The sequence below is a fragment of the Solanum pennellii genome, chromosome 11 (genome assembly GCF_001406875.1).
Source record: "Solanum pennellii chromosome 11, SPENNV200".
Lineage (NCBI taxonomy): Eukaryota > Viridiplantae > Streptophyta > Magnoliopsida > Solanales > Solanaceae > Solanum > Solanum pennellii.
Window position 1 is genome coordinate 56370872 of NC_028647.1, and position 10149 is coordinate 56381020.

Consider the following 10149-nt stretch of genomic DNA (forward strand, 5'->3'; position numbering starts at 1 on the left):
GATGGAGAAAAAGGTGATCGCACCTAGAAATTTGGAAATGACTAAGCGTCCTTTGTAGGGCAAACAAACCTAAATGTCCTATAGGGCAGACAAGCCTAAATGTCCTATAAGGTGGCCGATCCTAAATACCTATAAGGCGGACTATCCTAAATGTCCTATAAAGAGAATGAACCTAAATGTACTATAAGGCGGACGAACCTAAATGTCCTATAAGGCGGACGAGCCTAAATGTCTTACAAGGAGGAATAGCCTAAATGTCCTATAAGGCGGACGATCCTGAATGTCCTATAAGGCGGACGAGCCTAGATGTCCTATAAGGAGGACGAACCTAAATGTCCTATAAGGCAGACTAGCCTAAATGTCCTATAACGCGGATGAGCTTGAAATGTTCTATAAGGCGGACGAGCCTGAAATGTCCTATAAGGTGGACAAGCCTAAATGCCCTATTGTAAGGCGGAAGAGCCTAGATTAAAGAAAAGTATGTCACAGTAGCGATTTGAATCAGATAATATCTTCAATACAGCCTGCATAGTAGCCTGAGTAGCCGAACGATAATGCGAGTAGCTAAGAATTGGACAGAGCCTTTGTTTGTAAGCATGGAGATGGTTGTTCAGAGGGCGGTCGATTTTGTCAATAATCTGCACATCTTTAACTTGTAATATGACTTAAATAGAGTTATTAGAGCAGATATATCAAAATAAGCGATAAATGTAAACATGATGCGATTTCCCATATCGACCATGAATGTTTACCTTAAGACTATGAAAATGATATCTTAGTATATGATGTCTAGGGCCATGATACGCAAAAATATATCTTCATGTCATGAAAATGTTGTCTGCAGGCCATGAAAATGATGCCTTTAGACTATGACACCTTTGAATCATGATCACAGAAATTAAATCCTGAGGACATGATATGATGACTTCAGGCCATGATGATGATGCCTTTAGACTATGATGTCTTAGGAACATGATAAGCATAAAATAAGTCCTTAAGCCATGACATGAAGTCCGCAGGCCATGAAAGATGATGTCTTTGGAGGATGACGCCTTTAGAATGTATGTAATGAATAAAGAGAGTGTATCTGTTTTGATGTAATTGTAGCATATTGCAACTTGAATAGTAGTAACTCTGTACAGATGTATTAAGGCACATGAAATTCTTGAGCACAATGCAATCTCGAAGAAGGCAATAATGCAATCTTTGGGCTCATGCAAATTTAGGGCACGATGTAGTCTCGGACACGATGTAGTCTCTAGCGGATGCAATCTTCGGGCACAATGCAATTAGAGAAAATGCACTTCGAGCACAATACAATTTGGACAAATGCAGTTCGGGCAAAATGCAGTCTGGTACATGCAGTTCGAGCACAATGCAATTCGGGCACATACATTTTGGGCACAATGCAGTCTCGGGCACATGCAATCCTCGGGCACTGTGCAGTTTGGGCATAATGTAGTTTGGCAACATGCGGTTAAGGCATATGCAAAGTTCAGGCAAAAATGTAGTTAGAGCATATGAAATCCCCAAGCATAATGTAATTTTGGCACAGTATAATTCGGCCACATGCATGATAGTTGTTTGAAAGCATAAAGGCATGCGCCTTGTTGAAGGGTCGAGCATCATTTGCCGGACTCACAAGTTGTATGTTGAAGTTGCCTTTGTATATGTACTTGTACTTCTACATTCAAAAAATTAGTTAGTTTAAGAGGGATGTTGATCTGTATATATCATTTGACACAGTATGCTCATTTGGCGTATGCTAGGAGGTCCCTCGAAATGTTGTAGATTGTATCTTGACTGTGAATTTTTTAGACCCTCTCAATAATTTTTCCACAGTCTTGATTTGCGATACAATTTGCTTTTGAATGAATTTTTGAGCCCATCTCAAAATTCTGCCCCAGTAATTGATTTCTGAGAAAAAGTGATTTTGACAGAATTTTGAGTAGTATCGAGATATGCAAGGAGAATGCTCTTCAATGGAATTTTTGAGACCCTCTCAAAAATTCTGCCCCAGTTACACAATAAAGGGGGAAATGAAAATTTTTATTATGATAAGACCTAACCCCCATAGGAGCTCCTACATATCCCCTCTCAAACGGGAATCAGGTCTGACGTAGTTCCGGATTACAAAGAGCATAAGCGAGATATTAAGAGAACAATCTTGAGCAGGAATTGAATGGTAGATTTTGAACAACTCTATTTTCCCATATGTTATCATGGGTGTCTTAGTGTGGAAAACATGAACTTAAATGGCGCAAGCCTTATTCGGACACTGGTTCAAGTAAACTTTGGCACGTTCACATTTGAACATTCTTTGTTGCAAAGTCCTTCAAGCGTATGACCTTAGTATCAATCAGTTGTTGAATCTTGTCTTTTAAATCACGACATTCTTCTATGGTATGTCCTTCCATTCCTGAATGATAAGCAGAAACTTTAGAGGATTCAATCCATGATGCACGCGTATTCATCATTATTTCATTGATAGGACTGATGTGACCGGCAATCCTCAACTTTTCATAAAGTTGGCCTATAGGCTTAGTCAGAGGAGTATAAGTTTTTCCAAGTATCTCCTCAACCTTTAAGAGGTTTTTGTGAATATGCAGTCGAGTGATGACTTTGGCGTTGTGGCCAAGATATGTTGGTTGTTCATATGGCCGAGGAGTCCTTTGGTATGAATATGCGGTCGAGTTATGACTTTCGCATTGTGGCCAATATATGTTGGTTGTTCATATGGCTGAGGAGGCCTTTGGTACGAAGAGGCGCATGATGCCAAGGAACTTGGTGTAGTGATATTTCGTATCGAGGAGCTTGCATAGTAGGATGATGCGGGTCTGGAGAAAGATGTTGAGATCTAGGAGCATATGCATGATGTTGTAGAGGATATGGGTGATTTGGAAAATGGATGTTCTTTAGAGGCATTTGAACGGATCTTGGTTGACTTTGAGAAGTGGAGTAATTTGGAGGAGGACTATTTTGGAGAGTGACTTGACTTGCCAAAGGTGACATATCCATGTTTGTCTCAAAAATAGGGTTGGCGGAGGGTAAAAACTTGGCCCACCGCACATATCCAACACCTCTTCTTCTAACTTCTTTATTTTCTGATCAAGGCTTGATACCAACTCGTTTGAAAGACACTTCTTTTCAATAGTCTTACACATAACCTTGTCATTAGTAACTTCCATTTTTACGTTGCGGTCCTCAGTTGGGGGAGAAGGAAGAGAGCCTTTTGATCGGGTGTGGTAAACCACGGTCTACAGATTAACCGTTGGGAAAGTATAAAATATAAATAAAACAAAACAAAGCCCAAGTCAGAACATTGTATAAGTTGTTATATCAAACACATTCTTTAAGATAAAAGCCCTAAATGCAAAGGACCCTCATTGAGCCAGAGGTAAGCCTAAACGACACATAAGTAATGCACTATAATTCATTCAGGCTTTATTCGCCATTTGGAGTTTAGATTAGAAGAAACAAAACAATTTTCATTTATTCGAACAATACATTATAATTAAAAAGCAAACTGAAATAAACTAAGGGAAATAGGATAACATGGGGGAAATCGTCCTAAATTCTGAAATCTTGGAGGTATCGACTCCAAGATCTTGGCGCCAATTGACCTCTTGTATAGAGAGAGACTTCTTGTCTCATGTTCAACACACTTTGTGCCCATATGTTTTCACTTTCATGGACGAGCCCATGATATCCTTCTCCACTTGATGTTGGGACTTTAGACTCTATCAAGATCCATATGCAGTACTCATGTGTATATAAAGCCTTTCGTGCACCCATAGGAATGGTGAACACACTCTCTCATCATCGAAGTATGTTGTGGGCTTGTGGTTTATTTAATCCAAACTCATACTTAAATTGCTCCACGTCAGAACGGAGTGGTATGACTTGAGTTTGCCCAAATTGGAAAAGTACTCGAAGTGGCTCATATGGTTGAACGCCTTCTAAGCCAATAAGCTCAATAAAGTATAGGTCGTTCCCTTTTACTATGGCATTAGGCGTGGACAACCAATAGAGCTTCCATTGGATTCGGCGGCTTTCCAGCTCTATCAAAAATATCAGCCAATCCACAAATCCTACAGATGTGGCGAAATGTGCCAACCTTCTGGGATGGTTATAAATCTTGTTGCCTTGACCAAGAAAAGTGTATACCACGTCGGATCTCTTGTGGAAGTTACCGATAGCGCATAGTTGAAGTAGAAGGTTGTGTCCCTCGAAGAACATTATGCTATCGATACATACTGACAAACTCCTCATTATCTCCGCCGGGATCATGGGCACTATAGTTTTCCTAGGCTCGCCCCCTCTTTGAGCTAGGTCTCGAACCATGTATCTTAAAAATGTGTTGATTCTTCCTCTTGTTTTAGGAAAAACTAAGGATCCTAATAAGGCGATTGCAAAGGAATCCTAAAGATATTTTTCCCATTCTTCAAATTCATAGCTATAAGTGTAGTAGCTATCATCTCGGCCGAATCATGAGTATAAGAAGTCTAAATGAGTCCACCCAAGGTCTAAAGAAGTCCAGATTAGAGTAGACTTCATCCCCATAGTTTTAATAAATTCCCTGATGATTGATTATAAGGTACCATCATTTCACACTCATGGTATGGCAGGTCGAGGAAACCACTAATTTTTTAATTGTTGGTGTCAAGTTGCAATTTGTAAATCTGAAAATCATCCTCAAAGGGTCCCAAAATTCTAGTACGCCAGTCCGATGAGAGTTTGGCGTGACAAAGATAAAAATGTGAGGCCACCCAATAATTGATAAATCACCCTTTCCCGATCTCTTTATGGCCATCCACCAGCTTCTAAGTTTGTGATTCACCTCTGTGACCATTTGAGGGTTTGGAATTCATACCCATCCATGACTCTGCAAAAAAAATAGTAAATAACTTCTAAACTTCATTTTGGCAAAGTTGGCTTGATTTAATTATTATGATCACGTTGACACATGAATATGCAATTTTTCTAGCGGGTGCTAGGGCATTTTAGACGATAGTGTGTCTATTAATTATGTGGATTGAAACCAAGGGTCAAACCACCTAAGGATTATGCAACATGTTTGACCTAACTAGGACTTCTAAGAGTTGGCTTGACATGGACTTGAAAGAGATTCTATGTGAGAGGCTCATGGCTTTGCCGTAGTAAAACTATCTGTTACGTCCACGCATATGCCGACTATCTATAATAGGTATTTGAAGAAAAGAGGTGTAGTTGTGAGAGGTGCAAAGGCACAACATCACGATAACCAAAATAAATAAAAAGGAAGAGGGTCCCAATTGGGGGAAGTATGAACGGAGCAAATTATCGAAGGTGTAACGTTTAGCATTTAGATTGGAAACCGGTAACACATAGGTTGTTTTATGAAAGTAATATATAAACAAATGAATAAACATAATTAAAGGAAAGTAAACTATAAACAAATTAAAAACCATATAAATAAGAATAAAGGGTAAAATATGCAAGGAAACAAATAAGGGGAAAGAGAAAAGGTGAAACATGGCAATAAACAAATAAGAAAGAGGGAAAGGGGTGGAACATGAAAAGAAAGACATTAAATAAGGCAACAAAATAATTACTAAACATGGTAAGCACTAACAAATATTGAAATAACCAAAATAAAGTAAATCTCCCATAAATATGCATGAAACACGTAATGGTAAGAATCTAATATCCCAGCGGAGTCGTCATTCTGTCGCACCCCATTTTTCATCAAAACGTGTTTTGTGCACGACCTAACAACTCTTTTGGGATTTGGGGTTTTGAAGAGCCGCCACCTAACGATTAAGGCACATTAGGGCACCTATCTAACCTAACTAAGTCTAGATAAAGTCAACTAACCAGAGATTAGGGTAAGGGTTCAAATTACCTCAAGGCGAAGATGTTAGGACCCCCTCAAGGTCCATAAAATGTGGGTCCCGGCCGTATCTCATGCAAGTTATGTGGGGGTTACAAGTAGCAAATAAGGTCACTTCATCATTTTTGTTTTAACATGCTAGATAGGTTATGACATAATTTTCAACAATTAAAAATATTTTATTATTTAATTAATTTAAACATGGGAAGATACGTGATAGCAATAAATAAACAATTAAGCTCATTTTTTATTTAATTGAACATACAAGACTATGTAATATAACAAGTTGATAAATAGCTCATATTATTATTTTAATTAATATTTAAACATGCTAGTCTAAGAGATAACAATAAAATATATATACTAAGCAATTAATAAAGAGATAAGCGAGAGGATAGAAAAGAGACAAATAAATAAGCAAACAATTTTATTATTTTATATTTAAACTACCCCAAGTAACTATAATTATCAAACAAATAAAGGGGTACAAGGGAAGGGAGACTCAAAAGAGACTTTTTGGATCAACACTCGACTTTTCTTTTTATTTTCCGATAGGCTGTCGTATAGGGACGGACATAACCAAGGTTTGTCTTTCAAGACACAGTCGATGTCATCATCTCCATAAGGACAACTACCCCTACCCCACCACCGCATACGTGTCGTACCGAAAAATGTGCTTAGTCCTCCCAGCTTAATGTCGAAGAGGCATTAGACTTGATAAGGGTGGGTTTAGACAAAATAAAATATAAGGCCCTCCTATACACCAAGTCAAACAAGCAAGACAAACAAGAAGGTCATTTTAGCATGATAAGTTTCAATTTGTCTATAAATTTTGAGTAGACATACTTGCAAAGAAAGGTCTTCATGCTAAAGTGTGTGAACATACAAATAGACAAAGTTATAATAACAAAAAATTAACTATGAGAGGACAAAGATTATGACATGGATGCAGATTTTAGTATTTAATTGATCTAAATAAGTAGAAATTAATGCACAGATTTTTATTTTTTGTTGATTTCCAAGTAGTAAAGAAGTGATTGATTACACATGCATTTATTTTTAAAATAGTAGCAAACTAATTAAGGCAGAAAATGTTATTTAGAACTCTGAATTTTATTTATTTAAGACAGAAAATTATTTCAGAAAAAATTTGACATGCAGAAAATAGTAATTTAGAATGATTATATTTAGGGCAGTATTTTAAAGTAACAAATTTATTCATTAATGTTGAAAGTCATTTTAAAAACGACAATTTTTTTTCAGAACACTAACAGTTGATTATTAATGCTGGAAATACATTTAGGCAGAAAATAATTATGCATGCAGAAAATTTACTTAGAAAACCAATACTATTTTAAGGCAATAATCACTTAAGAATGCAAAATAATATAAAGACCAGATTCAATTCAGGAAAACCAAGTAGCGATTTTGAGGAATCTGATTAATTATTTTATTCTATGATTTGCATGAAAAGTTGATAAAAGTCCATATATTGAACAAACCGGACAGATTTCTTTACATGCAAAACACTTAATTAGATCCTATATGCATGAATTCTAGATTTAGAAAAAGGATCTAAAGCAAATTAAAGACATGAGGTTGATTTTATTTATTAGTACTATCAATTAAAAGTTACATGCAAAACACAATTAATTAACACTTTACATGAGGTTTAGATTCAAACATTTAATTGGACGAGATTAATCAAGTTATCAAGCAAAGATGACTTTATTTTTTTTATCTTTTAGCTAGAATTAAATTCGTTTTATTACACAAGGATTATCGAACAAGTTACAAACCTATAGGCATGCTTTTCTAACACAAGTAAATTCGCAAAGAGATGAATGCACATAATTTCCCTCCCCTTAGACAACCCCCTAAAACTTATTTCATACATATATATAGTTAGAGAGTTTTACAAACATTACAAGCAGAAATAAAGAAAAAGAAACATAAAAATAAATGAAGCTTTGACTGAATTTTCTTCTAGGTAACTCTTCAACATCTTGAACTCTAAGTTCAAAACCTGCCAAAAGGGGTAATGTAACATATATGCAATGTAAAATAATTATAATATAAAATACTTATAGTAACAAATTATTTTCATATTTACGTATATAAACAACACATATAAGTTATAAAAAGGGCAAAGCATAGTCATTGACATATTACCACACATAGGGAGAAAGGATAGGGAAACTAACTTGGATGCTTCCGGTTAAGTAGAAAAGAAAAATCATCAATGTAGACAACTTAATTCCACTTTCGACCCGAACACAGCAAAGTAGCAAAGAAGAGCACTCGATATTTACCAGAATCTTAATTTATTTCAAGAGTAGTGATAATATATGCAACGAGAGAATGAGAGAGTTAATAAATCTAGCTCTTGTGGTAATAAGTGAGTGAATGAGTTGAGTGATGAGAGAATGAGAGGAGGAGTCCTTTTATATAGCGAAGAGGGGGGAACAAATAAGGAAAAGAAATATTTAAAGGAATCAATTAACTATCACATTTCTCTTACACAAAAGGAGAGCCAAAATCAAAAAATATCATACCAAATATAAACAAGTAAGAATAAAAATTAGGAATAATAATATATTTTCCTTAAATAAAGAAGAAGCCAAAATTGAAATTATTTCAAATTATTTTTACCAAATATAAACAAGTAACAAGTCAGTCCTACTTTTAATCAAGGTAAACAGAATCAATTTTCCGTAGTAAAAAATATAACACGTGCAAGGAAATAAATAAATTAATACAGCCACATATTGATACAATCAAGCAAAACATAACTATTAAGATCGAACAAACTTACCGCCTCAACCAAATATTCACACCCTAATAATTTCAGAAAATGGTACGAATTTATAATTTAGTGGCAAGATATACGGTTTTAAAAAAAATTAACAAGTAAACATCCAGCAAATTTTAGCATTTTTTAATGGGAAATAATCAAATAGATAAGTATCATTACACCAATTAATGGACGATCAGCCAATATAAAACATGAAGTTAAATCAATTTACACAAAAGATCAGTAAATTTTTGGGCAGTAGCAAAATAAGATGTCGGATTAGCAGGATTCAAAAATTCATGTATTAAAATTTATATCATTACCAATATCCATTTACGGGCCTCAAACATATAACACCAAAGTGTTATCAAAATAATGAAAGAAGTCTGCAAGATTAAACAAAATCATCACTAGTATAGTTCACACACATTTACACATAGTTTTAATAATGATAAATTATGAACATCAATAAGAATAACTATGAGGTAATAATAAAAATGGGTTAACAAACTATTGATAACTTATGAACATCATTAAGAAAACTATTAGGTAATAATAAAAAGGGGAAACAAACCTGGACGGATCTGAGGAGATCCGTTTTGTATAAAATCATAGTCATTTGAGCCTCAGCTTGAGCAGTTGGTGTTGTTACTATCGCCCTTTAGGCAAGCTGTTGTTCGTTGGAGTTGTTGGTGGCCTGGGGTTCTGCCGGAGTTGTAGTTGTTGCTGTTGTCCGGCTGCTCACCGATGGCTGGCTTTTGATCCTCGCCGGAGTTCGCTGTGGAGAAGAGACGGGAGGGGGATAAAGGAATAAAGCAGAGAGGAGGGGGAAAGAGAGAGGGATCGAGGGAAGAGGAGAAGAGGAAGACGAGAGGGAGAAAATGGAGTAGTCGGGGCTGCTGCTCGCCGGTGATCCTTTCGGAGGAGGAGAAGAGGAAAGCAGGGTGAGGGGAGAAGAGACGAGTAAAAGAGAGAGAGGCGGTTGAAGAGAGGGAGGGGAAGAAGATGAAAGTTTAGGTTTTGAGTTCTTTTAGATGTAGAGATAAGGGTTAATCTAGACCCTTGAATCAATTGAGATGTAGGGCTAAGATACGATCTTTGATTTAATGAATTAAATGGATGGATGAGATTAAAAGATGAAATCAAAAAATCAAATTGGATTAGATATGGAATGACCAAAATTACAATAAAATTTCGTAGAAATGAAATGAAAGGGTGACTATAATTGAAATAAAATTGAAATTGGATAGGCTGGAATTGAAAGAAATTAGAATAAAATGGGCTACAATTTAAATTATTTTGAGGAGATTTTAGGAATTAGTATTATTTAAAATACTACATATATTAAAATATTTTTATATAATTTAAATCACTTAAATTTTAAAACATTCAAAATTTATTAATAATTTTAAAACATTTTAATAATATTTACAATAATTTTATAAAGTACACATACTAAAATATAAAAATTTTAAGCAAAATC

At 35.5% G+C, this 10149-nt stretch overlaps 1 long non-coding RNA gene across 1 annotated transcript; it reads right to left on the reverse strand.

Moving 5' to 3' along the window:
* Positions 1 to 7581: 7581 nt before the first annotated feature.
* Positions 7582 to 9690, reverse strand: LOC107003129. Its single transcript, XR_003575332.1, has 2 exons — positions 8990 to 9690; positions 7582 to 7898 (listed from the first exon to the last, which is right to left on the reverse strand). It is a non-coding gene; the product is annotated as an uncharacterized LOC107003129 (long non-coding RNA).
* Between the last annotated feature and the right edge of the window lie 459 nt (positions 9691 to 10149).